This window comes from Podarcis pityusensis (assembly GCF_964106645.2).
Source record: "Podarcis pityusensis genome assembly, chromosome: 11".
NCBI lineage: Eukaryota > Metazoa > Chordata > Lepidosauria > Squamata > Lacertidae > Podarcis > Podarcis pityusensis.
The window spans coordinates 57,839,365-57,863,697 of NC_138036.1; the positions used below are offsets into that span (position 1 = coordinate 57,839,365).

Genomic DNA, 24,333 nt, shown 5'->3' on the forward strand with positions numbered 1-24,333 from the left:
TGTTTTTTTAAATGAACTGCTTGATCCTGCGCCCCCTCCCTGCAAGTCAATTGCACCAGAGCCTTACAAAAAGGATTATCTTTACAGCTTTGGGGAACAACATTTTTTTTTTTTTTTACAAGAGTTATAAGTAGTTGCAGTGGACACTAAAGTAAGGCAGAAAAGTAAATAGAAACACAAAAATAAAGGTGTTTTGGGCAATAGTGATGACTTTTCAGAAGTAACAATATGAGCACAATCTAGGACCCTCATAGCACAGCCCTGTGTACATCCAGTTAGAAGTAAGCACCACTGAGTTTAGTTGGACATACTTGCGGGTAAGCAGGTGTGGGATTCAACAGACTCTGAATCAGGGGTGACACGTCCCTTTTCACCACAGGAGATGAAACAGGAAATGCCTCTCTGCCCTGCTGCTGCCGCCACTCCCGCCACAACCACACCCTGCCACTGCCACCACCATGTGCCCTGTCTCATCAGCTGCTGGGAAAGATGGTGTCAATTTCAGGCAAGATCTCACCCCAAATGAACACAATTTTGCCTGAAATCGGCACTGATGCTGACACTGCTTCTTCACCACTGACAGAGATGGGGGGCTGTGGGGTCTCGTCTTGGGAACTTCTGCCACCTGAGGCAGTGGCCTCACTCTGCCTAATGGCTGGGCCAGCTCTGCTCTGAACAGATTAAATAGAATCTGAAAAGACATGCATAGGTATGACACTATAATGCTGTAAGTATAAGGCTGTTGAAGTCAGTGGAACTTACTTCCTAGTAAATGTATATAGGATTGCAACCTAAAAGAGCAATTCTAAACGTCAGCTGGGAGCCGAGCAGTGGAGCACCACAACTCCACAGTCACTTAGGGACTCGTTGTTAAAACTGTGTTTATGGAAGACTATCTTACTCGGCTACGAGTGATCGCCCAAAGAAGAAGAAGAAGAAGAAGAAGAAGAAGAAGAAGCCATCAGGACAGCAGATGGGGTGGTTTGACCATCATTTTTGTGGCTCTGCTTCGAGGCTGCCACAGTTGATAGACTCAGAGCCCCCCTTTGCTGCCACCATAGGTGGAATCTTGTATCCACCATGGTTTCTGTGGTTTCAGTGGTGGCCTTCATGCATTCACACCATTATTTAGTCAAATATACCTCCCTAGGTGATTGGTCTTTATTTACTATGTTTACTGTAGGTTTTCTAATGCACCTTTACCTAACCGGAGCCTCTGGAGATCAAATCATTTAAGAGGAAGGAAAAGAGACAAGGCACCAACCCAGAATTTTGAGAAAGGAAACCTCAAAGATATACTGAAGAGGTATGGTGTTGAGCCTATTATTTTGAGTTCACAGCAGTGATGGAACAAATAAGTCTTCAATACTGCCTCAAAGACTTATAACTTGAGAATTTTTTTATTAATCAGTGTGCCTGAAGAAGAGTCGTTGCCATGAAATGCTTTAGACTCTATAAAGTGTATATTCAGTGCACCATAGAGGTTCCCTCGCTCAATATTACGATAATACAAAATTCATAAAGGGAAGTGTGTGTGTGTGTGTGTGTGTGTGTGTGTGTGCATGCATGCATGCGCACGTGCACATTATGGTATGGTTGCATGTGATCTGAAAGAAACTTAGGCCTAAGTTAACAGTAATAAATGGCATTATTTCTGGTTCATCTTTTTAAAATAAGAAATAATGAGTTCAATTATTTTGACCCATCTGTTTTTAAAGAGGCCTAGTGTTTTCTTATATACAATATATTTTTTGCAGTACATTGGGAAAATATGACATTAAATCAATTATGTGCAATCTGATCAAGCCTTTCTACTGTCAGAGAAGCCATCCTGTCAAAAACAAAATCAGAGAAGATATTTTCTGCTGCTTCCATCAGACAGGGGAAGAGATTCCCTATGGTTGCTCTATGACATGCAGTTTGTGACAGTTCTAGTACTTTGATGTACAATCATGTGCTTTCTCCTAGAGAAAGACAAACTTCAGCACACATGGCATATAAAATCAAAGTCCATGGCTATCTTTCCAGAGAGCTATCTGAACCCATGGGCTCATGAACTGCTACACTGTGTATACTGCATTAGGACTTTTCCCTCTCTTCCTGTGTGTTATCTTCAGATGGCATGGATTCTCTTTCTGGTACAAATCTACTTTTACTAGTTTTGAAACTCAGCAATTATAATTCACTATACTTACACACTTCGTAAGTAAGGCACAGTGGAATGCAGTGGCGTAGCGTGGGGGGGTGCAGGGGGGGCGGCCGCACCGGGCGCAACATCTGGGGGGGGCGCGCTCGCACTCGCAGCTCTCTGCCCCTACCTGGCTCACTCACTCTCTCTCACTGCAGTGCTGGCTGTGCGAATCCGATCCGAGCAGCTGGGGCGCCGCCCACTGTGGAGGGGGTGGGTGCCAGGCGTGCGGTGCGGAGAGAGAGCCAGGGACTATCTGGGGGAGGGACAGTGCAGCGGCCGCCCAGCGCAGCGCTGAGCGCGGGAGAGAACCACACCAGACCAGACCAGGCAGCAGCAAGAAGAAGCTGGCAGCGGCGGCAGGTTAGGGGTTAGGGGGCGCAAATTACTTGCCTTGTCCCGGGTTAGGGGGCGCAAATTACTTGCCTTGCCCCGGGTGCTGACAACCCACGCTACGCCGCTGGTGGAATGGCAGAGTTGGCCCTGATGTCGTGCAGCTTCCTTCCACCAATGTCCACACATTGAACATGGACATCTGGAAGGAAAAGTCTTGGTGAGTCCACCTTTACACACACAGGGTTCTAGCTCCTGTGGAAGCATATGCACATTGAGGCCTGGGTGCATAAGCTTTTCTCCCGCAGAAGGCCACACTCATTTTTTGGCCACAAGAAGGATCCACGTGACCTCAGGGTCAAGGCCAAAGGTCTTGCTATATCATTCATAGATGACTTAATTATGGGTCCAGGTTTAACACATAGCAGAGCAGCTCCCTCATTGTGATCTACTGAAAGTCAATCCACTTCCCTGTAAACCTATGGATTGCCATCACAGGATTAACATGTGAAAGGGGCTTATGAGAAGTGAACACTGTAGTACAAACCCTTAAATCACTGCTTCTGTGAAGCAGCTGATGTTTGCAGCTTGCTTTTGTGGTGTAGAGTTTGGAAAGATAATATTTATTGTAACCTCAGGTCTTAGAAAACTGATTTTTTTTTTTGTCTGCGAACATAAAATTTTGAATAGCCTCCAGTGTGCCTCTAAAGTAGCACAAAGGACCAGCATCTGCAGAAAATCCATCTATAAAACAGGGGAGGTGGGAGGAAATGAGGGGCTTGAAAGGCAGCTTTGCTCCTCACTCTCTGTAAATATTTTTTTTCCACTCTGAAGGATTCTTCGTACTATACCTACTGCTGCTTCAACCAGACCAGATTCATTTCCTAGGAAACATACTTAACTAAGTATTTTAAGTATTTGGTGAAGTAATTTTAGTTTTTTGCAGCTCTACATAATGTAAAATGAACTTTTTAAATTTGGCTGTGACCTGTGCATTACTCTCACAATCCAAGTATCTTTGCTAATCCCCACCTATTTTTTAAAAAAGAAATGAGTATTCATAGTCATGTAAAGTCACTTAGTTAATGCCTTCGTTGGTCACTTTACTTGTGTATTTTATTGTCCTTAGTATTTTTTATTTCTTTGCATGTACTAGGGGCCAACTGCAGTTGTTCAGATGGTCCAGTTAAATGGATTTTTTTTTGAAAAAAATCCATTGAGAAAATGAAATATACTCAGAGTCGCAAAGTGATTTCATGCTCTTTATTCAGCTCATAGTGGTGAGGAGGAATGAATAAATGTCCCCTCACAGTATCTGCTTTATATACATTATTTACACAATGGGCTGCACATGATTGGCTAATTCTGGAATTCTACTGTAAGCCAATCAGGTTGTGGATTCACTTCTATCTGGAGCAGGATTGGGTGGTTCCTGCCAACCAATCATACTGCTGCATTGTTCTAGGACCAATCAGACTGCTGCATTCTGAATCCTATTGTTCTAGGACCAATCAGACTGCTTCAGTTTGGATCCTATTCAACTCAGTACATAACACCCCTCCCCTCTAAGTTCCAGTCCTGCCCGGGAGGTCGCATTCATAGTCCTCAAGGTATGCCGGCGGCCTACGTGTGCGTTGTGGCCTGGGGTGTTCCCTGGTCCGGGCTCCGGGTTCTGGCTCGTGTTCCAAGGATGCTGGCTGTGATGCGGCTGTTTGGTCTGGTGCAACCGGCTCGCTCAGTCGTGGTTCTGGTTCCGGTGTCCTTTCGGCCTCGCGGGTCCTCTCTGTATTTACTGATTCTGCCTCTCCTGCTGGCCCCTCCTGCTCTATGGGCCTCACTGCCCCGCTGTTCCCTTGGGACTCCTCTGACCTGTTCTCCTCCTGGTTTTCTCCCGGGAATCGTCGCCGTATCTGGTCGCAGTGGCGGCGCCAGCATTGCCCCCCATCCGTTAGCACCTCGTACGACACGGGGCCAGTGACCCTGGTGATTGTGGCGGGTACCCATGCTGGGCCTGCCCCAAAATTCTTTGCGTACACTGGGTCCTGGGCCTCGAAGGTCCGGGGGTTCCTGCCTTCCCCCACCACTACCTCATCCTGAGCTCTATCGGGGTGAAGGCGGTCCAATCTGATTGCAAGGCGCCGACCCATTAGTAGTTCAGCGGGGCTCCGGCCAGTCGTTGAGCTGGGGGTGCTGTGCTGTGCTAGAAGGAATGTGGCAAGGCGGTACTCCCAGTCCCCTTGCGTCATGCGGCGAAGGGTGTCCTTGGTGGTCCGCACCATGCGTTCTGCTTGGCCATTGGTGGCAGGGTGGAACGGCGCCGAACGGATGTGGCGGATGGCGTTCTGCGCTGTGAAGGTTTGGAATTCTCCTGACGTAAATGCAGTCCCGTTGTCTGAGACGAGAGTGTCAGGGAGCCCGTGGGTTGCAAACAGCCTGCGTAGTACCCGGATGGCTGCGGACGTGGAAGTGGACGGTACCAGTGCGACTTCCAGCCATTTGGTGTAGGAGTCCACCACTATGAAGAATGTTTTCCCCTGAAAGGGGCCAGCGAAATCCACATGCAGGCGTGACCATGGTGCTCGGGCGGACTCCCAGGACTGGACTGGGGCCCTTGGGGGATCTGGGCGGGATTCTTGGCAGGCCTGGCAGTGTTTGACCCAGGCCTCTATCTCTCCATCGATCCCCGGCCACCACACATAACTCCTGGCAAGGGCCTTCATTCTTACTACCCCTGGATGTGTCTCGTGTAGGGCTGTGAGGACCCTTTTGCAGAGGGGCTGGGGAACAACGACTCTGCTTCCCCATAACAGGCACCCCTTGTGGGCCGACAGTTCATGTTTGCGGGTTGTGTAGCCGGCGAATTCTGGCCCGGGGCTGCTGCTGGGCCATCCCCTCCACACCCAGTCCAGGACCCGGGAGATGACCCTATCTTTCTTGGAATGGTGTGCAACTTCTTGTGCCTGAATGGGGCGGTCGGGAAGCAGCTCCAGGCTCATAACCTCTTGTGCAGGTGCTGGGTCAGGGCCTGTTTCCGGTAGTGGTAGCCTGCTGAGGGCGTCCGCATGGCCCATCGCCTTCCCAGGTCGGTGAATCAGTGCATACTGGTAGCTGGCAAGGAAAATTGACCACCTGAGGACGCGAGGAGACAGCACTTGGGGGGTCTGCTTTTCGGGGGCAAACAAGCCAAGCAACGGCTTGTGGTCAGTCACCACGGTGAAGGGCCGCCCGTACAAGAAATCATGGAATTTTTTTACTCCCTTTACGATTGCCAGACCCTCCTTGTCGATTTGCGAGTAGTTCCGCTCGGTTGTGTTGAGTGTCTGGGAAAAGTACGCCACCGGTACCTCTCTTCCATCCGGGAGTTGGTGCCCCAGGACAGCTCCAATGCCATAGGGTGAGGCGTCGCATGCTAGCACCACCGGCAGCCTCTCGTCGAAGTGTGCCAAGACCGAGTTTGAGACAAGCAAGTCCTTGACTGCCTGGAATGCGGCCTCCTGGCGCTGGCCCCACACCCAAGGGGCCCGCTTGTCCAGGAGTCTGTGTAGGGGCTCCGCTACCGCCGCCTTGTGGGGAAGGAAGGAATGGTAAAAGTTCAATAGTCCCAAGAAGGCCTGAAGTTCAGTCTTGCTCTTGGGCGCTGGGGCATCACAAATGGCCCGTACCTTGTCCCCAGTCGGGTGGACCCCTTCTGCGTCCACCATAAATCCCAGAAAGTCCACCTGAGGCACTCCTAGTAGACATTTTTCCCGCTTCACCTTGAGACCCGCCGTCTGGAAACGGTGCAGAACGGTGCGGAGGCGGTCCTCAAACTCCTCTGGTGTGGGGCCGGCAATCAACACATCATCGAAGAAGGGGGTGACGCCAGGAATCCCTTTAAGGAGAGAGTCCATTATATTCTGGAATATGCCTGGTGCCACGCTGACACCGAATTGCAGCCGCTTTACCCTGAACGCTCCTCTGTGCGTCACAATCGTCTGTGCCTCTGCTGTGGCCTCATCTACTGGCAGCTGTTGATATGCTTGGGCCAAGTCCAGCTTGCCAAAAATTTTCGACCCAGCCAGGGTGGCAAGGACATGGCTGACCACTGGCACTGGGTATGCGTGGGCCGTGAGGGCCTTGTTTATGGTACATTTGTAGTCTGCGCAGATGCGGACCGAACCATTAGGCTTGACGGGTGTGACGATTGGGGTTTCCCAGGGAGCATTAGGCACCGGCTCCAGCACTCCTTGCTCTACGAGTCGGTCCAATTCCTCGTCTATACGGGGTTTCAAGGCGAACGGGACCCGGCGGGCCTTGAGCCTGACCGGTCGTACTGCGGGGTCAAGCTGTAGCGCAATGGGGGGGCCCGTATACTGTCCCAATTTCCCATCGAAAACCCCTGGAAATTCCTTGCATATGGCGTCCACGTCCACTTGTAAGCTAGTGTGGTTCACCCCGGTGACAGCTAGCCCCAGTGGTCCAAACCATGCCAATCCCAGTAAGCTAATGTAGGGGCCCTTGACCACAAGCAAGTCCAGTTGCCGCGTCCGCCCTCGGTATTGCACCCTGAAGGTCCCCACCCCCATTGTGGGGACCTTACGTTTCTGGAAGTCCCGGAGGGTGAATGGGGCCGGCCTGAGTTTGGGACCCCCAGTGGGACACAGTTTCCTTAAGGTCCTTGCCGAGATTATGGATAGAGTTGAACCCGTGTCAAGCTCCATGCGGCATGGGGCCCCCTCTATCTGTACCTCTACATAAATTTTCTCTACGTTGGGGTGGGGCAACTGGTATACCTGGAAGTCCGTGAGCTCCGTCGAGTTGCCTTGGTGCGTTGGGCCCCGGGACCTGGGGCTCTTGGATTGGTCATCTGATGCCTGGTGTCGGGTGGGCCGAGCCCGACACACCCGGGCGATGTGTCCCGATTTTCTGCACTGCCTGCACTCTGCGTTGCGGAAACGGCAGGTCCTCCTCTCGTGACTCTCCCCGCAGCTTGCGCAGTTCCCTCCTTCTCGTCGAGGCAGCTGTGGTCTGTGCGCTGCTTGAGTGCGCTGCTGTACTCGGTGCACCTCCTCCCTGTCGGATCCTGAGTCGTCGGTGAGGTCTTCATGGTGGACCCTCGGTTGGGATGGCAGGCTCGGCCGTGCCTCTTGGGTCGACCTCTCGGCAGCTTCTGTTGCCAGGGCCTCCTCCAGAGCGACCTGGAACGTTAGGTCCTTCTTAGCGTAGAGGCGTCGTTGCAGCTTCTCATCCTTCAGGCCACCGACGAGGCGGTCACGAAGCATGTTCTCCAGCTCTGAGAAGTTGCAGAACCGGGCGGCTTGGCGGAGAGAGGTCACAAACCCAGTTATGGTTTCCCCAGGGGCTTGCCGCTTTGCGTAGAAGGCATTTCGACGAGCCACCACTGAGGGCTGCGGCGAAAAGTGCCCCTTCAGCTGTTCCATTATTGTTTTGTATGGAACAGTAGCGACGTCTTCAGGCGCAAGGAGAGCCCGGGCGATTTCAAACGTCTCCTCTCCGCAGACGCTGAAGAATATCGCCCTCTTCTTGGCGTCTTCTTCGTCGGTGACCCCTTTGGCTTCTAGGAGGAAGGTGAAACGGGAGGCGTACGCTTCCCAGTCTCCAGATGCTGGGTTGAATGGCGAGAAGCTGCTGTTGGCTGCCATTCTGAGTTCCTTGTGCCCCGGAGCTGAAGCCTGGATACACGGTGCGAGGCAGCGGTGCGGCAGTTGGCGGTGCTGCGGTGCTGTGTGTGGCAGTCAGCTCAGCGGGATCCCATCCTCGTCGCCAGTGAAATATACTCAGAGTCGCAAAGTGATTTCATGCTCTTTATTCAGCTCATAGTGGTGAGGAGGAATGAATAAATGTCCCCTCACAGTATCTGCTTTATATACATTATTTACACAATGGGCTGCACATGATTGGCTAATTCTGGAATTCTACTGTAAGCCAATCAGGTTGTGGATTCACTTCTATCTGGAGCAGGATTGGGTGGTTCCTGCCAACCAATCATACTGCTGCATTGTTCTAGGACCAATCAGACTGCTGCATTCTGAATCCTATTGTTCTAGGACCAATCAGACTGCTTCAGTTTGGATCCTATTCAACTCAGTACATAACAGAAAATCTGTAAGTCTCAATGTTGGCCTAAAATAGAAAATGTTGGGATGTCTCATAGACATGTGAAAAGGGCATCTGTAATGTTTGCAAGGAACTTTCTAACTTTGGCAGTACGAGCATTAGACACAACTCTTCTTAAGGACCATTGAGCAACCTTAGGTAAGTTTGAGAGGAAATAGAGGCAGCTGGTGGTGCAAAGGTGCTATCTAGGTTAGGGAGGTTGAATATCATAAAAATATTGTTATTCTGAGATAGAACAAGGTATATTAAATACTTTTAAAATGTGCCACAGCAATCATAATGATGATATATATTCAGATTACCATTGGAATATATGTAATCATTACAAAATACATAAACTAAATGAAAAGGTTGGTACTTGGTACTTCTAATGATGATAAAGTTCCTATGCAAAATAGTCCAGGAACAACCAAAGCACTCAAGAAAATCTTAAAAGCTGTAGCTATTTAGTCAAATGAATATTAAATATTTGCAGATCAAGTTATTGAATGTAGCACCCCTTTAAAAGAACAAAGGAGCTTCCCTCAACATCATGGGAATTGAGGCCAAACTCTTAAAACTTGCATAGAAATTTTGGTCACAGTTAAATATACCCCATAAATCTACTTTAAATCATTTCTGTTGCTGAAATACCCAATTTAGTCATCCATGGTTTATCATTTTTTACCTCCAGTTAATTGGTGCTGGAGCAAACAAAGATTCGCCCAGACCCTGACCTAATTTAACACAGACATTTGTTGACTCTGAGGACAAAGAATAACTTAGACTGAGTGGTTCTGAATTTCTGCCATATGCTGTAACATATGTAGAGGCAGCTTGTCTTCTTCTCCCTCAGATTTGTCAGGGTGTGGAGTCTTCACATTCATAAAGCTACACTATTCTCCAGACCCATTTCTCACAAAGATGATGGTGTTTGTTTTCTGCAATTTTAGCAAGCTATAGATAGAAAGTGGGTGTAGGATTTTTGCTTCTCGTCTTCATTGTGTTCCAGCATCTTTCCATTATGGCTTATCCATGGCTGGTAAATGGTCTCAGTGAGAGCTATAACATTGTTTACACCCTGCCCTTCAACAGGTTCACAGGGAAGGCCAGACCAAAATATGTTCCTACCCAAGGCAAATAAAAAGATTGAGCTCCTGTTGAACCTTATTTCAACACTGGCGATGGGGCAGTGTCCTCCAGCTCACCTGAGTGCAGCAGGCTAGCAGGACAGGGCAGGCGATGTAACACACACAGTCCTGTCCTCCAACACTTTGCCACTACTCTCCGTCCCTTAGCAACTGCTGCCTGAAGTGCCCTCCGTTGTCTAACAGTGAGGCTGTCTCTGATCTGAGGTGGCTTCTTGAGGAATCATTTTGTGCCCAGCAGTGGACTAAGTGTCCTGGAACAAAACCGTGTGGACTTTTACCCCTCCACTCACCATAATCTTCCACGTATCCTACTTTGTCCTTACTGCTTACACTTACTTTCTGTCTCCCTCTTCTTACACTCAAAACAGGCTGGTGAGCAAATAGTTATTTCCAGAGCCCAAACTCTATCTCATAAGCGGCCCCATGGCTTCGGTTCCAAATCCCAAAGTGACTTAGTCTGGGTCATGTTTAAAGAGTCATACGCAAGCCGGTTGAAAATGTACTTGGTTTGACATGTTGTGCTTGTATGAGAGAGAAACAGCATGGGGGAAGGGAGAGAGGGAGAGATTGGGGGTTTGTGAAGAATATTTGAATTTATATTTAAAATACTTTTATCGTTTGGCAGCGTCTACGGGCTATTATAGCCCAAATCTTTCCCAGTGGTTTGCGTTTCTAAGGCAATGTGGTTGCAGAGGGTGTAACTGAAGTTGGGATTTGTCATGATATGCTTAAATGGGAAGGCCACATGTTGACATAAATTCAGTTCAGTGTAAGCTGACTGTACATATGTTATGGCATATGGCAGAATTTCAGCCCCGGTCCCTCTCTCTCCTGCCTCCTCCTCAGAGCCACTAAAAAGCAGTCTCACGAGACAACCCTCTGTTAAATTAGGTCAGAGACTAGCATGCCATGTGGCAACTCTGTTGATGGATAATAAGGGTGGGTTATGACTTGAGAACCAGTATGGCTTTTCTTCGTCAATGAGACTATTTAGAGTGGATTTTGATTTTCCACAGTGTAGATCAGTGCTTTTCTTCTATTTAAAAAGGTGCCGGTACTCAGCATGAAGTTGTCACAGGATGTGCCACACTTTTAAACCAGTGCTTTTGTTCTAGAAAAAAGATGCTGGTACTGTACACCCTGGGGTACCCCCAGAAAAAAGCACTGGTTTGGATGTATGTTAATTCATTGTCCACAATTTTGTTTGCCACTTCCTGTTTGGTCTCTATGCATCGTGGTAATAAGATGAGATGAGAAGGTATACACAACCCTGTGGCGAGTGCAGCTCTTTGCTTGTGAAAGGATGCTTCTACCACAATTATTGTAACCAGTTGATTTTAGCACAACTCTTTGTTGTTGTTTAGTTGTGTCCGACTCCTCATGACCCCAAGGACCAGAGCATGCCAGGCACTCCTGTCTTCCACTGCCTCCCACAGTTTGGTCAAACATATGTTTGTATCTTCAAGAACACTGTCCGACCATCTCGTCCTCTGTCGTCTCCTTCTCCTTGTGCCCTCCATCTTTCCCAACATCAGCATCTTTTCCAGGGAATCTTCTCTTCTCATGAGGTGGCCAAAGTATTGGAGTCTCAGCTTCAGGATCTGTTGTTCCAGTGAACACTCAGGGCTGATTTCCTTCAGAATGGAGAGGTTTGATCTTCTTGCAGTCCATGGGACTCTCAAGAGTCTCCTCCAGCACCATAATTCAAAAGCATCCATTCTTCTGCGATCAGCCTTCTTTGTGGTCCAGCTCTCACTTCCATACTTCACTACTGGGAAAACCATAGCTTAAACTTAACGGACCTTTGTTGGCAAGGTGATGTCTCTGCTTTTTAGGATGCTGTCTAGGTTTGTCATTGCTTTTCTCCTAAGAAGCAGGCGTCTTTGAATTTCGTGACTGCTGTCACCATCTGCAGTGATCATGGAGCCCAAGAAAGTAAAATCTCTCACTGCCTCCATTTCTTCCCCTTCTATTTGCCAGGAGGTGATGGGCCCAGTGGCCATGATCTTAGTTTTTTTGATGTTGAGCTTCAGACCATATTTTGCTCTCTCCTCTTTCACCCTTGTTAAGAGTTTCTTTAATTCCTCCTCCCTTTCTGCCATCAAGGTTGTGTCATCTGCATATCTGAGGTTGTTGATATTTCTTCCGGCAATCTTAATTCTGGTTTGGGATTCATCCAGTCCAGCCTTTTGCATGATGAATTCTGCATATAAGTTAAATAAGCAAGCCAGATTAAACTGCCCTGATTTAAATTTTAAACCAGATTTGAACTAGATAGTGCTTCAAAGAGAGGACTGCCCTCTGTAAAGTAGGACCAATGGCCACAATTGTATGCATGAAACTTTGAAAAGGCTTCCCAGCATAAGAACTTAAAGTTATCTCTGGTAGGTTGGGATAGTTGGAGTCAATGCAGAGTGTACCCATTTGAACTAAGATATGCATTTGAACTGTTTGTGGAACATGGCAGAAAGAAAGAGCTGAAAGCTGGTCCTGCAAATGAAATTCATAGCTGACTTCCAAAAATTCCCTAGCATGTTCAAGGCCAACTCTAACCGAGAATCCTGTCACCCCGAATGTCACACTGAATGTCATCCTCTTTAAAATGGCTTTAGTTATATAATAATAATATAAAATTAGCTACACATGTAGATATTTATCCCAATGTGGTAAGTAAAAATGAAGGCATATTCTAAAGTCAGAAGAGGAGCAAAAATAATGATATACTCCATGTGGAACTTCATCTAACTTGACGTAATGGTGAATTGGTGCCAACATCAGGCTGAGAGTCTGAATTCTCAGGTCTGGAAAGGGGTCTGGCTGAAATGGAGTGCCACAGTTGGGGCTGCAGACTATTTCCTTGTGAATGTTTTGCCTTTTTTTTGGCAGGGTATACCCAGTTCTTTCAGCTCATTTTACATGGTGGCAGCAAACTCTGATGGCTTGCACTGTGCTGTTGACAGGTTAACAAGAGATTCTCCTCATAAATGTAACCCCAGCAAATATGTTCCCAGTAGCAAGATAGGCAGTGATTTAAACCCTGCTTTCGACAGTAGCCCTCTCCAGTCATTCTCCTCTCACAATTACAATCCTGCTCATTGCGCATAAAGATTACCAAAGTCCGCCCCGTCCAATGCATGGACCACCATGGCAGCTAGACATATCATGGCAGGGTCAGGGCTACAAGGTGTGACCCTGCTCTCCCTCTAGAGAGAAACAAGCAAAGTGGGCTTTGGGTCAACTCTGAACAGGCAATTTCCCCACAACAACAAGCCTATTGCATTTCCAAGAATGGTTCACCACCCTTGGCCCATCTGATCTTGTAAAGGTAAAGGTAAAGGTACCCCTGACCATTAGGTCTAGTTGCAGACGAGTCTGGGGTTGTGCGCTCATCTCACTCTATAGGCCGAGGGAGCCGGTGTTTGTCCACAGACAGCTTCCAGGTCATGTGGCCAGCATGACTAAGCCGCTTCTGGCAAACCACAGCAGTGCACGGAAATGCTGTTTACCTTCCCGCCGGAGCGGTACCTATTTATCTACTTGCACTTTGACGTGCTTTCGAACTGCTAGGTTGGCAGGAGCAGGGACCGAGGAACGGGAGCTCACCCCGTCGCGGGGATTCGAACCGCTGACCTTCTGACCTGCAAGTCCTAGTCTCTGTGGTTTAACCCACAGCGCGACCCGCCATATTCCTGTGTTAATGGAACTAGTTAACTAGGTAAAGGTAAAGGGACTCCTGACTGTTAGGTCTAGTCGCTGACGACTCTGGGGTTGCGGCACTCATCTCGCTTCCGATCGGCAAGCCCTAGGCTCTGTGGTTTAGACCACAGCGCCACCCGCGTCCCTATCTGATCTTGTACTCTAGTACAAATGAAGGCAACTCCATGTTACTCTTTCCCCCTCTTTTCTCTCTAGTATGGAGATGCCTTTAGTCTTCTTTGATGTCTCCCTGCCAACTCCATCTTCACCATGTTCTTTTGTGGACAGTTGTGACTTTCAAGCAAGCTTTCTTATATTATCTTCCTTATTCTTGTGCTTTCATTTTGGATTTTTCACACATCCTTCACATTGCCTATACAGTCTCCAGTCAAAGACGTCTAAATCCTAAATACTCCTTTGCACTTCATGGCTATTCCCTTATCACATGCATTTTCTGCAGCCTCAAGGCAGGGCTGTTTCTTTGGTGGTGGTTGTGTGTGTGTGTGTGTGTGTGTGGTGGGGTTATTACTGAAATCTCTCCCCTCGCCCCCCACCCCAAGCTGATGGAAGATGTGTAAATGTGTCTAAAGAGGAGAACAGCATAACTTTTTTAAAGCAGAGCTTTGGGAGATACTGAGTCTCTGGGGCTCCCCCCTCCCATTAAAAATGAAGATGAAAAGAGCAATATCTGCACAATACAAGCAAAGCAACTTTAGTGCATTATTGTATCCTCCTCTCAGCTTACATCAGAAAAAAAGGAAGCACCTTTGCAGTTGTGCATCAATCTCTTGCTTTTTGCTAGATAGCAGAATCCCCCAGTCATCCATGGGCTGGATTTACATTATTCCATTAAGTATTGATTGTAATGCTTGAAAGCTTTATTGTTGCTATTTATCAGAGCTTTTTGCACTGAACTCTGTAGAAGATAATACTCCCTAGTTGCCTGATGTATGCTTACAGCTCAGTCAGGCAAAAATGTGCTAAAGGAGGTAGAGAATGTGTGTGTGTGTGTGTGCGCGCGCACACGCGCGCGCACACACGATCAGATTATTCAAAAAGGACATCTCTGTTAACTTCCCCAACTTGCTCAGTGCATTCTGTCAATGCACATTTCCCCATTATTATCAGCAGAGTGATGTGAATGAGAGATCTATACCAATTATCTTGCCTGTGCATGGCTTGTGTTTATATATGGAAAGAGAGAGAGAGCTCCATTCAGGTATTAATTCATGTACAAATGGCCCAGTGATCTTCCTGCCTCAGCAGGTCTGTCTTGCTCTCCTTCCTTATCAGATGAAGATTATTATTTTGTTCTGGTTGGCTGTTTAGGGTAGTGTCTGCTAATGCTGCCTCCATCCATTCTGCATTCAAGGATCATAGGGTCTACATGTATACACCTGAACATGCACAAGCTCCAGTATGGATGATCCTATACCCTGCAAAAGGACTTCAGATTGTGTGTATAGGAACCAATGTATATGTGTGTTGATGTATTACTAAGATTTTGTGCATCAAATTTAGAAGAATTCCAAATCAAAAACTCAAATGGAAGCCTTCAGAGACATTTGGGACTTGTCCAAACTGAAGCAGATTATTTCTGAAGCTCACTGAATTGAAGTTGGGGTTCTGAAGTAATTTCAGGTGATTGTGAGATTTGAACATTAAAAAAAAATCTTCAGTATTTCAGCAAAAAGTAAACATTTATTTCTAAGCTCGCCATGTATGGAAAATGGCAGATGGGTAGAGGGGAAAGGCTCTTTTGTGACTGATGTCCATAGCATCTAATAAGAGGAAATGATTTTACTTGGGTTCTCCAGCCACAGTGATTTGGGGAAGTAATAGATCACTTTGTATTTTCTGTGCTCTTTACTTGTTCTGTTAGTTGTGCTTGCTTGGAAAACGCTGGACACTCGAGTCCTTCTGCCTCTGGATCACACACAACTACTTCTGTCAAATCAGTTTACACTTAGTTTCTGTGACTTTTGGTGCCAGTTCAGCAGAACATAAACCTGCAATTGTCACACACAAACCCTAGTCCAGTTATCAAAGCTGCTTGTCCGGAGGTACAACAACTCTGCCAAAAAAAGCTATCTGGAGTTTCACTGTTTGAAATATGGCAATCCTAAAAGAAGGCCATCAGAGGTGGTCATTGAGGTGTTGAACCATTTCCCTGACACCAAAACAGATGGATTTTCCTTCCCGTTGGGACCAAGCTGGAGAAACACACACACACAAAAGGAAAGACTGCCCTCACTGCCGTTCTACCCTACAAATTCAAGCACGGCAGGGTTTGGGATCTGGCAGTTCTCCTGCCATTCATCCTCCAACACCCCTCTGGATTGCTCTCTTATACGTGTTTCTATTACAATTTGCCTGACATGGCTGTCAGTGTATTACCATATACTAGATGCGGGTGGCGCTGTGGCCTAAACCACTGAGCCTCTTGGGCTGATTGGAAGGTCGGCGGTTCAAACCCTGCAACGGGATGAGCTCCTGTTGCTCTGTCCCAGCTCCTGCCAACCTAGCAGTTCGAAAGCACACCAGTGCAAGTAGATAAATAGGTACCGCTGCAGCGGGAAGGTAAACAGCGTTTCTGTGCGCTCTGGCACTTGTCACGGTCCTCCGTATGCCAGTAGCGGTTTAGTCATACTGGCCACATGACCCGAAAAGCTGTCTGTGGACAAACGCAGGCTCCCTTGGCGTGAAAGTGAGATGAGTGCTGCAACTCCATAGTCTCCTTTGACTGGACTTACCTGTCCAGAGGTCCTTTACCTTTACCTTTACTAGGCCACAGCACAACAATCTATGATAAAATCTCTCTTAGGATATATACTCACAAGCAGTAGTTTTGCAATTTGCGACTGAATTCCAGAGGAGTTCTCACCTCGGCTACTATAGAAGGAATTCAGTTACAATCTCTTTTCTCTATACTCTTTTCAAAAAAGCTTGACACACAAGGTGATGATGTCCATTTGCCCAGGGATTTACTAGAATACAGAAAGCATAGAGCATTCTTATCTTGTTGCAAGCTGACTCCACTAATGAAATAAGTTCACTGTTGCCCAGGAAATGCTCTGACTAATTGGTAGATAACTGATTTTGAAAATCTTTTTTAAAAAGGCAAATGTAATGTCAGAGCTGTGTATTCTGCGATAAAAAGAGAAAAAATAAGAACCCCACACATAGATAGCCAAAATTCTGTGCCAAGAAAAAGACAAATTAATTATCCTACCAAATTAGACAAATTGATTTATTTTTTGATAGTTGCTTATGTTGCATAATTTAGCAGATGATATGAAATATCTCATCCTCAGGTGATCCTGGGGGAAATTCTACAATAGCAGTCAATGCAGAAAAACAATGTATTGATCACCAGGAGCCAGCATGACTTTATCAAGAAAAAACAACAACAACCCATGCCATTCTGCTTTTGTGATAGAATTATTAGTCTGGTAGATCATGGGAATGCTGTGAGCATAGTGTATCTTTATTTCAGAAAAGTGTTTGATCAGGTCTTCCGTGATATCTTTGTTGACAAGATTGCAGAATGGGAATTGATCTATACTTCTGTTAGGTATATTCTCCAATGGCTGAGTATCCACACACAACCATACATGAATGGCTCGGCATCAAAATGGAGGACTGAGTATGGTGCCATGACTTTACCTGCCCCAGAACTGACGTAACTTGGCCAACGTGGCTTGGTGGACCAAATGGGGAAGACTGGCAGATCTAATGAGGCATGGGAGCTGGAGGTTCTGCACCCATTCCCTAGCAGAAAACAGCTATTTATATGCCAACTCTGTGGGTTGTGTGCACATGGAAATAATTTCAAGAGCACAATAGAACTTCCCCTTCATCTCCTCCGCCCACACCTCCCAAATCTGTTCTGGAGGCCCTCTGCAGCAAATTTAGGTGTGGTAGAGGAAGCATATGAGGGAAGGAGATGGCAGTGGAGTTATTTTGTAATTACTAAAGTTGTTCTATGTGTGAAATGATTTAGTTGAATCATAGATTCATAGAGTGGGAAGGGACCCTAGTCTAACCCCTTGCAATACAGGAATCCCAGATAATGATAATAATAGTAATAATAATAATAATAATAATAATAATAAATAATATTTATATCCTGCCCATGTGGCTGGGTTTCCCCAGCCGCTCTGTGTGGCTCCTAACCGAATATTAAAGACACAATACAGCATTAAACATTAAAAACTTCCCTAAACAGGACTGCCTTCAGAGGTCTTTTAAAAGTAAGATAGTTGCTTATTGCTTTGACATCTGATGGGAGGGCGTTCCACAGAGCAGATGCCATTACTGAGAAGGCCCTCTGCCTGGTTCCCTGTGACCTCACCTCTGTATTTTAATTTGAACTTGCCTAATTCTAACTTTCTGAACCAATATGTGAACCAAAACATTAGAAATTTACATTTCTCCAAATTTTGCAATTTCTCCCACCAATGTGTATTTTAAAAAATAAGTAGATTAGAGGAAAGTGCATAGCAGAACGCCTACATCAGTGAAAACAATGTACAAAATATTAAGGAAGATTGATTTTAAAAATATGTTTATTAGGATAAATTTTCACATGGACTTTAAAAAAATGCAGACTGATGCACAAATGGAACTAATTGAAAACAAGACTGCAAATATTGAGAGATCCTGAAACTGACAGGTTGATTAATTTCTATTCTTTGCCGCCAAAAAGGATAAGAAACCAGTGTTGTTGTTTTTATAGAAGGTGTAATGGGTGGATTCTGCACTCAATTATCTACTTGCGTACATGGCAAACTTGTAGAAATGCAAAACTGTCTTCATAGCGCCTCTTTTTCTAGACAGAGCTGACAAATATGTGATGGGAGAACGTCAGGGTTTGCTGAGTTTAACTCTGGCTCAACATTCACTGTGCTCCATTTGGTAGATAAATAAAAGGACATTCTGCATGAGTAGGAAATCGAACTTAAAATAAAAGCAAAAAGACCATTAAAAGCTCCATAAACTGGCACCCAGCCTGGACTTATATTAAAATGATCTGCAATAAATAACTTATGAGATACTGCCCAATTTTTTTTTAAAGTTTATTATCTACAGAATCACATTAGAACAAAATTAAGCTTCGTACCTTAAAAGCTGCCTAATGTGCCCAAAACAGTCCAGATTCCCTCATTTTGGTAAATCATTGCCCCCCCTTATCCCAATCTCCCCCCCCCTATTTCTTATATAGTTTCTCTTGTGTGTGTATGGGCACAGTCATCACATCAAAGAAAGATCCCTGTTTTGATTACACAGTTTCTCAGTTCAAATTTACCAGGATTATATTTGTAGATTCCTCCTACATTAGCTGTTCTTCTATGTGCCAGATCAGCAACTTAGGTTAGCTGGGGGCTCTGGATGGTTGTAAGAACCCAAATGGGTGTAGTGGATGGTTGTAGGATTCCATACTTCAAGTAATTGAGGCTGTGAGCAGAGTAGGCTCCAAGTGTAGGGGCTCCTACCCACCACTGTTTTTACCTTTGGTTCATTTTAGCCCTGAGCTGCATGGATCAGGGCCACACTAGGCATTCAGTTAAATGCACAGCATGCAGCTATGCATCTTGTTTTCTTGAACTAGCTACAGGGTTGGAGAAGCCCATTTATCACTGCGAAGGCAGCACTTAGGAAAGGGAAGCTTATCTGTTAAGTCCCCAATTGAGACTGTTAAGCGATGTTTTGTAGTTTGTTAACTATTGTTAAAGATGGTCAACTGTAGCAAATAGTGAACTGATGTATTAGTTATTGCTGATTTACTGTTATTGTCGAATCTTAAATAAATGTACTAATAAAGCTAAAAGAAAGAGAGAGACTCTTAAGTCACCAATTGCCTCCAACCTAGACAAAGATGAGCCTTAGGCCAGGGGTCAGAAAACTTTTTCAGCAGGGGGCCGGTCCACTGTCCCTCAGACCTTGTGGGGGGCAAGACTATATTTTGAAGGAAAAAATGAATGAATTCCAATGACCCACAAATAACCCAGAGATGCATTTTAGATAAAAGGACACATTCTACTCATGTAAAAACACACTGATTCCCGGACCGTTCGCAGGCCGGATTGAGAAAGCGATTGGGCCGGATCCGGCCCCCGGGCCTTAGTTTGCCTACCCATGCCTTAGGCTAAAAAGTGTCTAATGGCACCTTTGGAAGTCTTTGTTTTTCTGAGACTCCTAGCCTCATTGGCATGTGTGCATGCGATCTCCCCGACCTGCTGTAGCTACCTGTTGCATATTTATGAGCGTATTTAGTTAGCCCTTAGAGGAGCTTGCAAGACAAGGAAAGCAAGGGAAAGACTTATTTAAATCCCAGGACAAGAAGACACTGGCTTTTAGCGGTTTAAAACCAGTCAGGAGGGAAAATAAAGCCCAATGCAGAAATAAAGCACAGTGTAGTTGTTAGGTTTAGAATCATAGAATCATAGAATCATAGAGTTGGAAGAGACCACAAGGGCCATCGAGTCCAACCCCCTGCCAAGCAGGAAACACCATCAGAGCACTCCTGACATATGGTTGTCAAGCCTGTGCTTAAAGACCTCCAAAGAAGGAGACTCCACCACACTCCTTGGCAGCAAATTCCACTGTCGAACAGCTCTTACTGTCAGGAAGTTCTTCCTAATGTTTAGGTGGAATCTTCTTTCTTGTAGTTTGGATCCATTGCTCCGTGTTCGCTTCTCTGGAGCAGCAGAAAACAACCTTTCTCCCTCCTCTATGTGACATCCTTTTATATATTTGAACATGGCTATCATATCACCCCTTAACCTCCTCTTCTCCAGGCTAAACATGCCCAGCTCTCTTAGCCGTTCCTCATAAGGCATCGTTTCCAGGCCTTTGACCATTTTGGTTGCCCTCCTCTGGACACGTTCCAGTTTGTCAGTGTCCTTCTTGAACTGTGGTGCCCAGAACTGGACACAGTACTCCAGGTGAGGTCTGACCAGAGCAGAATACAGTGGCACTATTACTTCCCTTTAATGTAAGTTTAATGTAAGTTGAATAATTAATGTGCAAAACAACTGGCCATTATGCAAATTCACCAGGCTTTATGGAGAATGTGCACATAATCTGTCCACGGACAGTAAATTGTACATATTTCCCAGTCAATATACACAATTTTCAAGAAGCTTTGGGGAATTTGCATTTATCAACATTGCATGTTCTTTGGTCATTATGCATAGTGTCAGCATGGGGGGATGTGCATATCTTAACTGTATTTTGTACATTCTCTGGCCAATATGCAGAAATCTCCAATTAGCTTTGGGGAATTTTCATTGTAGTACTGAATTTTGTATACCATCTAGCCATTATACAGTCTTCAACAGGCCTTGGGGAATGTGCATATCTTGACTTCAGTTTGTACACTTTCCAGGCAATATGTACATCCTCCAGGAGGTGTGTATAGTGTCCAAAAACATGCCCTTGTCTTCTTTCTCTAGTTCAGAATTGTGCAATCTGGGCATCCTGAGTTGCTTTTGGCCAATTGCCCAATCTTACATGGTCCACAACAATTAACTCTTTTTCTGAAGTCCTGCTGGGGATTATACATAATAGCTGGAGAAGGTACAAATTATTAAAAAATGAGGGCAAAACAGACCAATATAAAATAAAGCACACATACTGTGTACACCTGGTATTACTCAGATCACCCTTACTTTGAAGGGAAACGATTATAATACAGGCCAAGACCATAAGGAGAGAATGGTTTTCAGCTGTTTGCTTTTATCTCCAGAAATATTGTACTTTTTCCCAATTAAAAAAACCCCAAGTTCCCTTTGAGATGGTATTGGATATGAAAGCAGAATGTAATTTGAGATTCATGATGGAAACCATCCTGTACAATGAAGAGATATCTCAGTTATTACTTCTTCATGCAACATGCAATTTTGACTGAGTTTCTTTCAGGAAACTATATCACAGGTTCTTTTAAAAAACAAAATGAAACCTTAAATACAATTTTGGAAACGATGTCAGCAATATTCATATACTGAAGTAAAGATGTTTTGCATTACATATTAGGATGCCCTAACATGCACATACCTTTCCATTACAGTGCTACCTTGGTTTACGAACTTAATCCGTTCTGGAAGTCTGTTCTTAAACCAAAACCGTTCTTAAACCGAGGCGCACTTTCCCTAATGAGGCCTCCTGCTGGCGGTGCCCTTCCACCATTCGTATTCTGTTCTTAGACCGAGGTAAAGTTCGCAAACCGGGACACCACCTCCGGTTTTGCGGAGTTCGTAAACCGAATACAGTCATACCTTGGGTTACAGATGCTTTGGCTTGCGCGATTTTGGGTTTCACACCGCGTCGAACCCTGAAGTACCGGAACGGGTTCAGCGCATGCGCAGAAGCGCTGAATTGCGACCCATGCGTGCACAGACGCGGCGGGTTGCGAATGTGCTTCCCGCACAGATCACGTTCACAACCCGAGCGTCCACTGTGGTTCTTAAACAGGGCTGTTCTTAAACTGAGCTACCACTGTATAAGAACGGTGGTGGTTTGTTTCCAAGTGTCAGTCATGGATAACCCTGAGAAATGAGCCTTATGGGGTTCTGAAATACAATTGTCAGTGCTGGAATATGACTAAAGAAGGGACAATTATTTATCTATCTGGGAACATTTCCAAGCTTATTATTAAAATAATCTCAGAGCAGTGCACAGCAAACACATAAAAGATACAATAAAATCATCAATATAAACTGTATAAGAATAAAGCAGCACCTGGAAATATATGTGTGCATGTACACACAGTGCATTTGTAATCCTGAGGGAAAAGGTATGTCTTCAAAAGATGTCTGAAACACATAATACATAGTGTTATCTATAAGATTGGGGGGGGGGGGAGAGTTTTTCCAAAGCACAGGCACAATGGCAGAAAATGCCTGCTTCTGTGTTTTTGTCAGGTGGCAATCTGTGGATTTCAGTGTCATGAATAAAGTCTCCCTTGATGATCTTAGTGATCTAATGAGTCTACAAAGGGGAAAGCAGGTAGAGGATTTAGGTGCATATTTTTAGCTGCTCATTGTGGAATGGCTTAATTTCTAGTGCCCAAATGACTGATTTTAGTAGCTTACACCAACAGCCCTAGGAAAATCTATTAGACTGGGATGTGTCACTCATGAATGTTGTTCATGCAAGATAGCAAACAGACAGGTGTCAGTTTTGCATCATGTACACTCTCTAGCTAATGTGCATTTTGCATTTGAATTACAGGTGCAGGAAGAGAATGAAGTGCTGCTTCTGAAAATGGCCTGGAAGATTGAAAAGTCATTTGGTGAAGCTGGCAGATGATGAATGAAGCTAGTAAGTAATAAACCTGTTAGGGAGCTTCCAGACCAACTGCTTAATGAACATTAATGCTGAAACATTTGCATAAAACTTGTACAGTTGTTCTACAATGTCACCTGTTTACTGAGCCTTCATCCTGATCTGCTAGTGTGGAAGTTGTTTGACTGCCAGTATTTGGTTGTTATCCTGCTCTTTCCAGTGCTATTTGTATAACTTTGCATATTGGAATTTATGTCATTAAAAAAGTGGCAGGATAACTGGGTTAGAAAGTGTGGGTTAACCAGCTTGCCATGCACCCTGAAAACATCTCTTAGAAGCAATAGACTTAGAAGCGATTGCAAGTCTAAACAAGAGAATAGGTTATTTGAATGATTGGTCCTTTTAATAAGTTATTGGAGTGATAGAATCAAATAGATGATAACATCTCTCCTGTGGGAATGTTCTGGGGTGCAGGAGAGGATATATTGACTAATTATATCCTTATCCAACTTGTGCTAACAAGTTCCCAAAATATCAGCAGAGTTTATAAACATTCCCCTTTAAGTTCGCAACGGTAACGTGTGCACAGGTTCGCTAGAACCTCTATAATAATTACCCTGGTAATTTCCCCTTTGTTCCCTCTTAAAATACAAGACACAACACAGTCTTTATGAAAGTATAAAAGAGTTTACTCACGTTCTGTTCACAATATGATCCCAGAAGGCAGACAGGCTTAAAAAGGTTATATACATTCAGAATCTATCTTATAGCAAGATAGTCCTTTCCTCCTCTCTTGGCTGAGAGCCAAGAGAGCATCTTTAGATGCTTCCTCATCGAAGGAAAATGGCAAAAAGAGAGAGAGATGGCTGCCTGCCCTGTGCTTTTGTCATTACCTGCACAGGTGAGGCCACACCCACCTCTGGTCACATGCGGAGGAAGTCCGTCCCCAGGAAGTTTACCTGCTTGCTGGACAGACATCCCTCCCCATGTTCTAACATGTACACTCTAGGAATGTTGTGATTGACTGCTCCTGTGTTTACATCCCACATCTCCTTCAAAACCTATTCTCAACTATCTTACTTCCTCTTCATAACCCACTCTTTCTCCTCTGTTTGCTTTCCTCTATTTTCACCTTTTTCCAGTTTCTATGTTGTCCTTTATCCTAGATATGCTATTTCTATTGTTAATGTTAAGGTTCCAAGGGGTTGCTCGAGAGCAAGCAGGCAAATACCTCCCTGCTCAGCGGTGAAGCCTTGCTTTTGATGCCAAAATAAACTTTATCTGTCCAGAGCGCCACTCTCCCGTGGCTGGCTCATTCACTGGCAGAATCCGTGAGTGGGCGGTCCTTAAACCTTCCCCAGCAAAGTAATTTCTTGACGCCCAGTCTGCGCCTCCCCTCTCGGCGCGAAAGCTTACTGCGCAAGGAGGGCATGGGTAACGGAGGACCTCTCTCCTCCCCGCTTTGCCCAGGCAAGGTGTCCTGGCACCGCCTCGCCTCCTCCGGGCCCTGAAGCTCCTCTCCACTGGAGGCAGGGGTTACTCTCCTCCGCTGAGGAGGAGCTGCTTCCCACGATCTTTGGG

At 45.5% G+C, this 24,333-nt stretch overlaps 1 long non-coding RNA gene across 1 annotated transcript in view; it reads left to right on the plus strand.

Annotated features, from left to right (window-relative positions):
* Positions 1–24,333, plus strand: part of LOC308458493 — a 48,598-nt gene that overhangs the window by 12,123 nt on the left and 12,142 nt on the right. The window contains exons 2-3 of the long non-coding RNA XR_013977481.1: positions 1,184–1,306; positions 22,699–22,788. This is a non-coding gene — a long non-coding RNA (uncharacterized lncRNA). The remainder of the gene's footprint in view (positions 1–1,183; positions 1,307–22,698; positions 22,789–24,333) is intronic.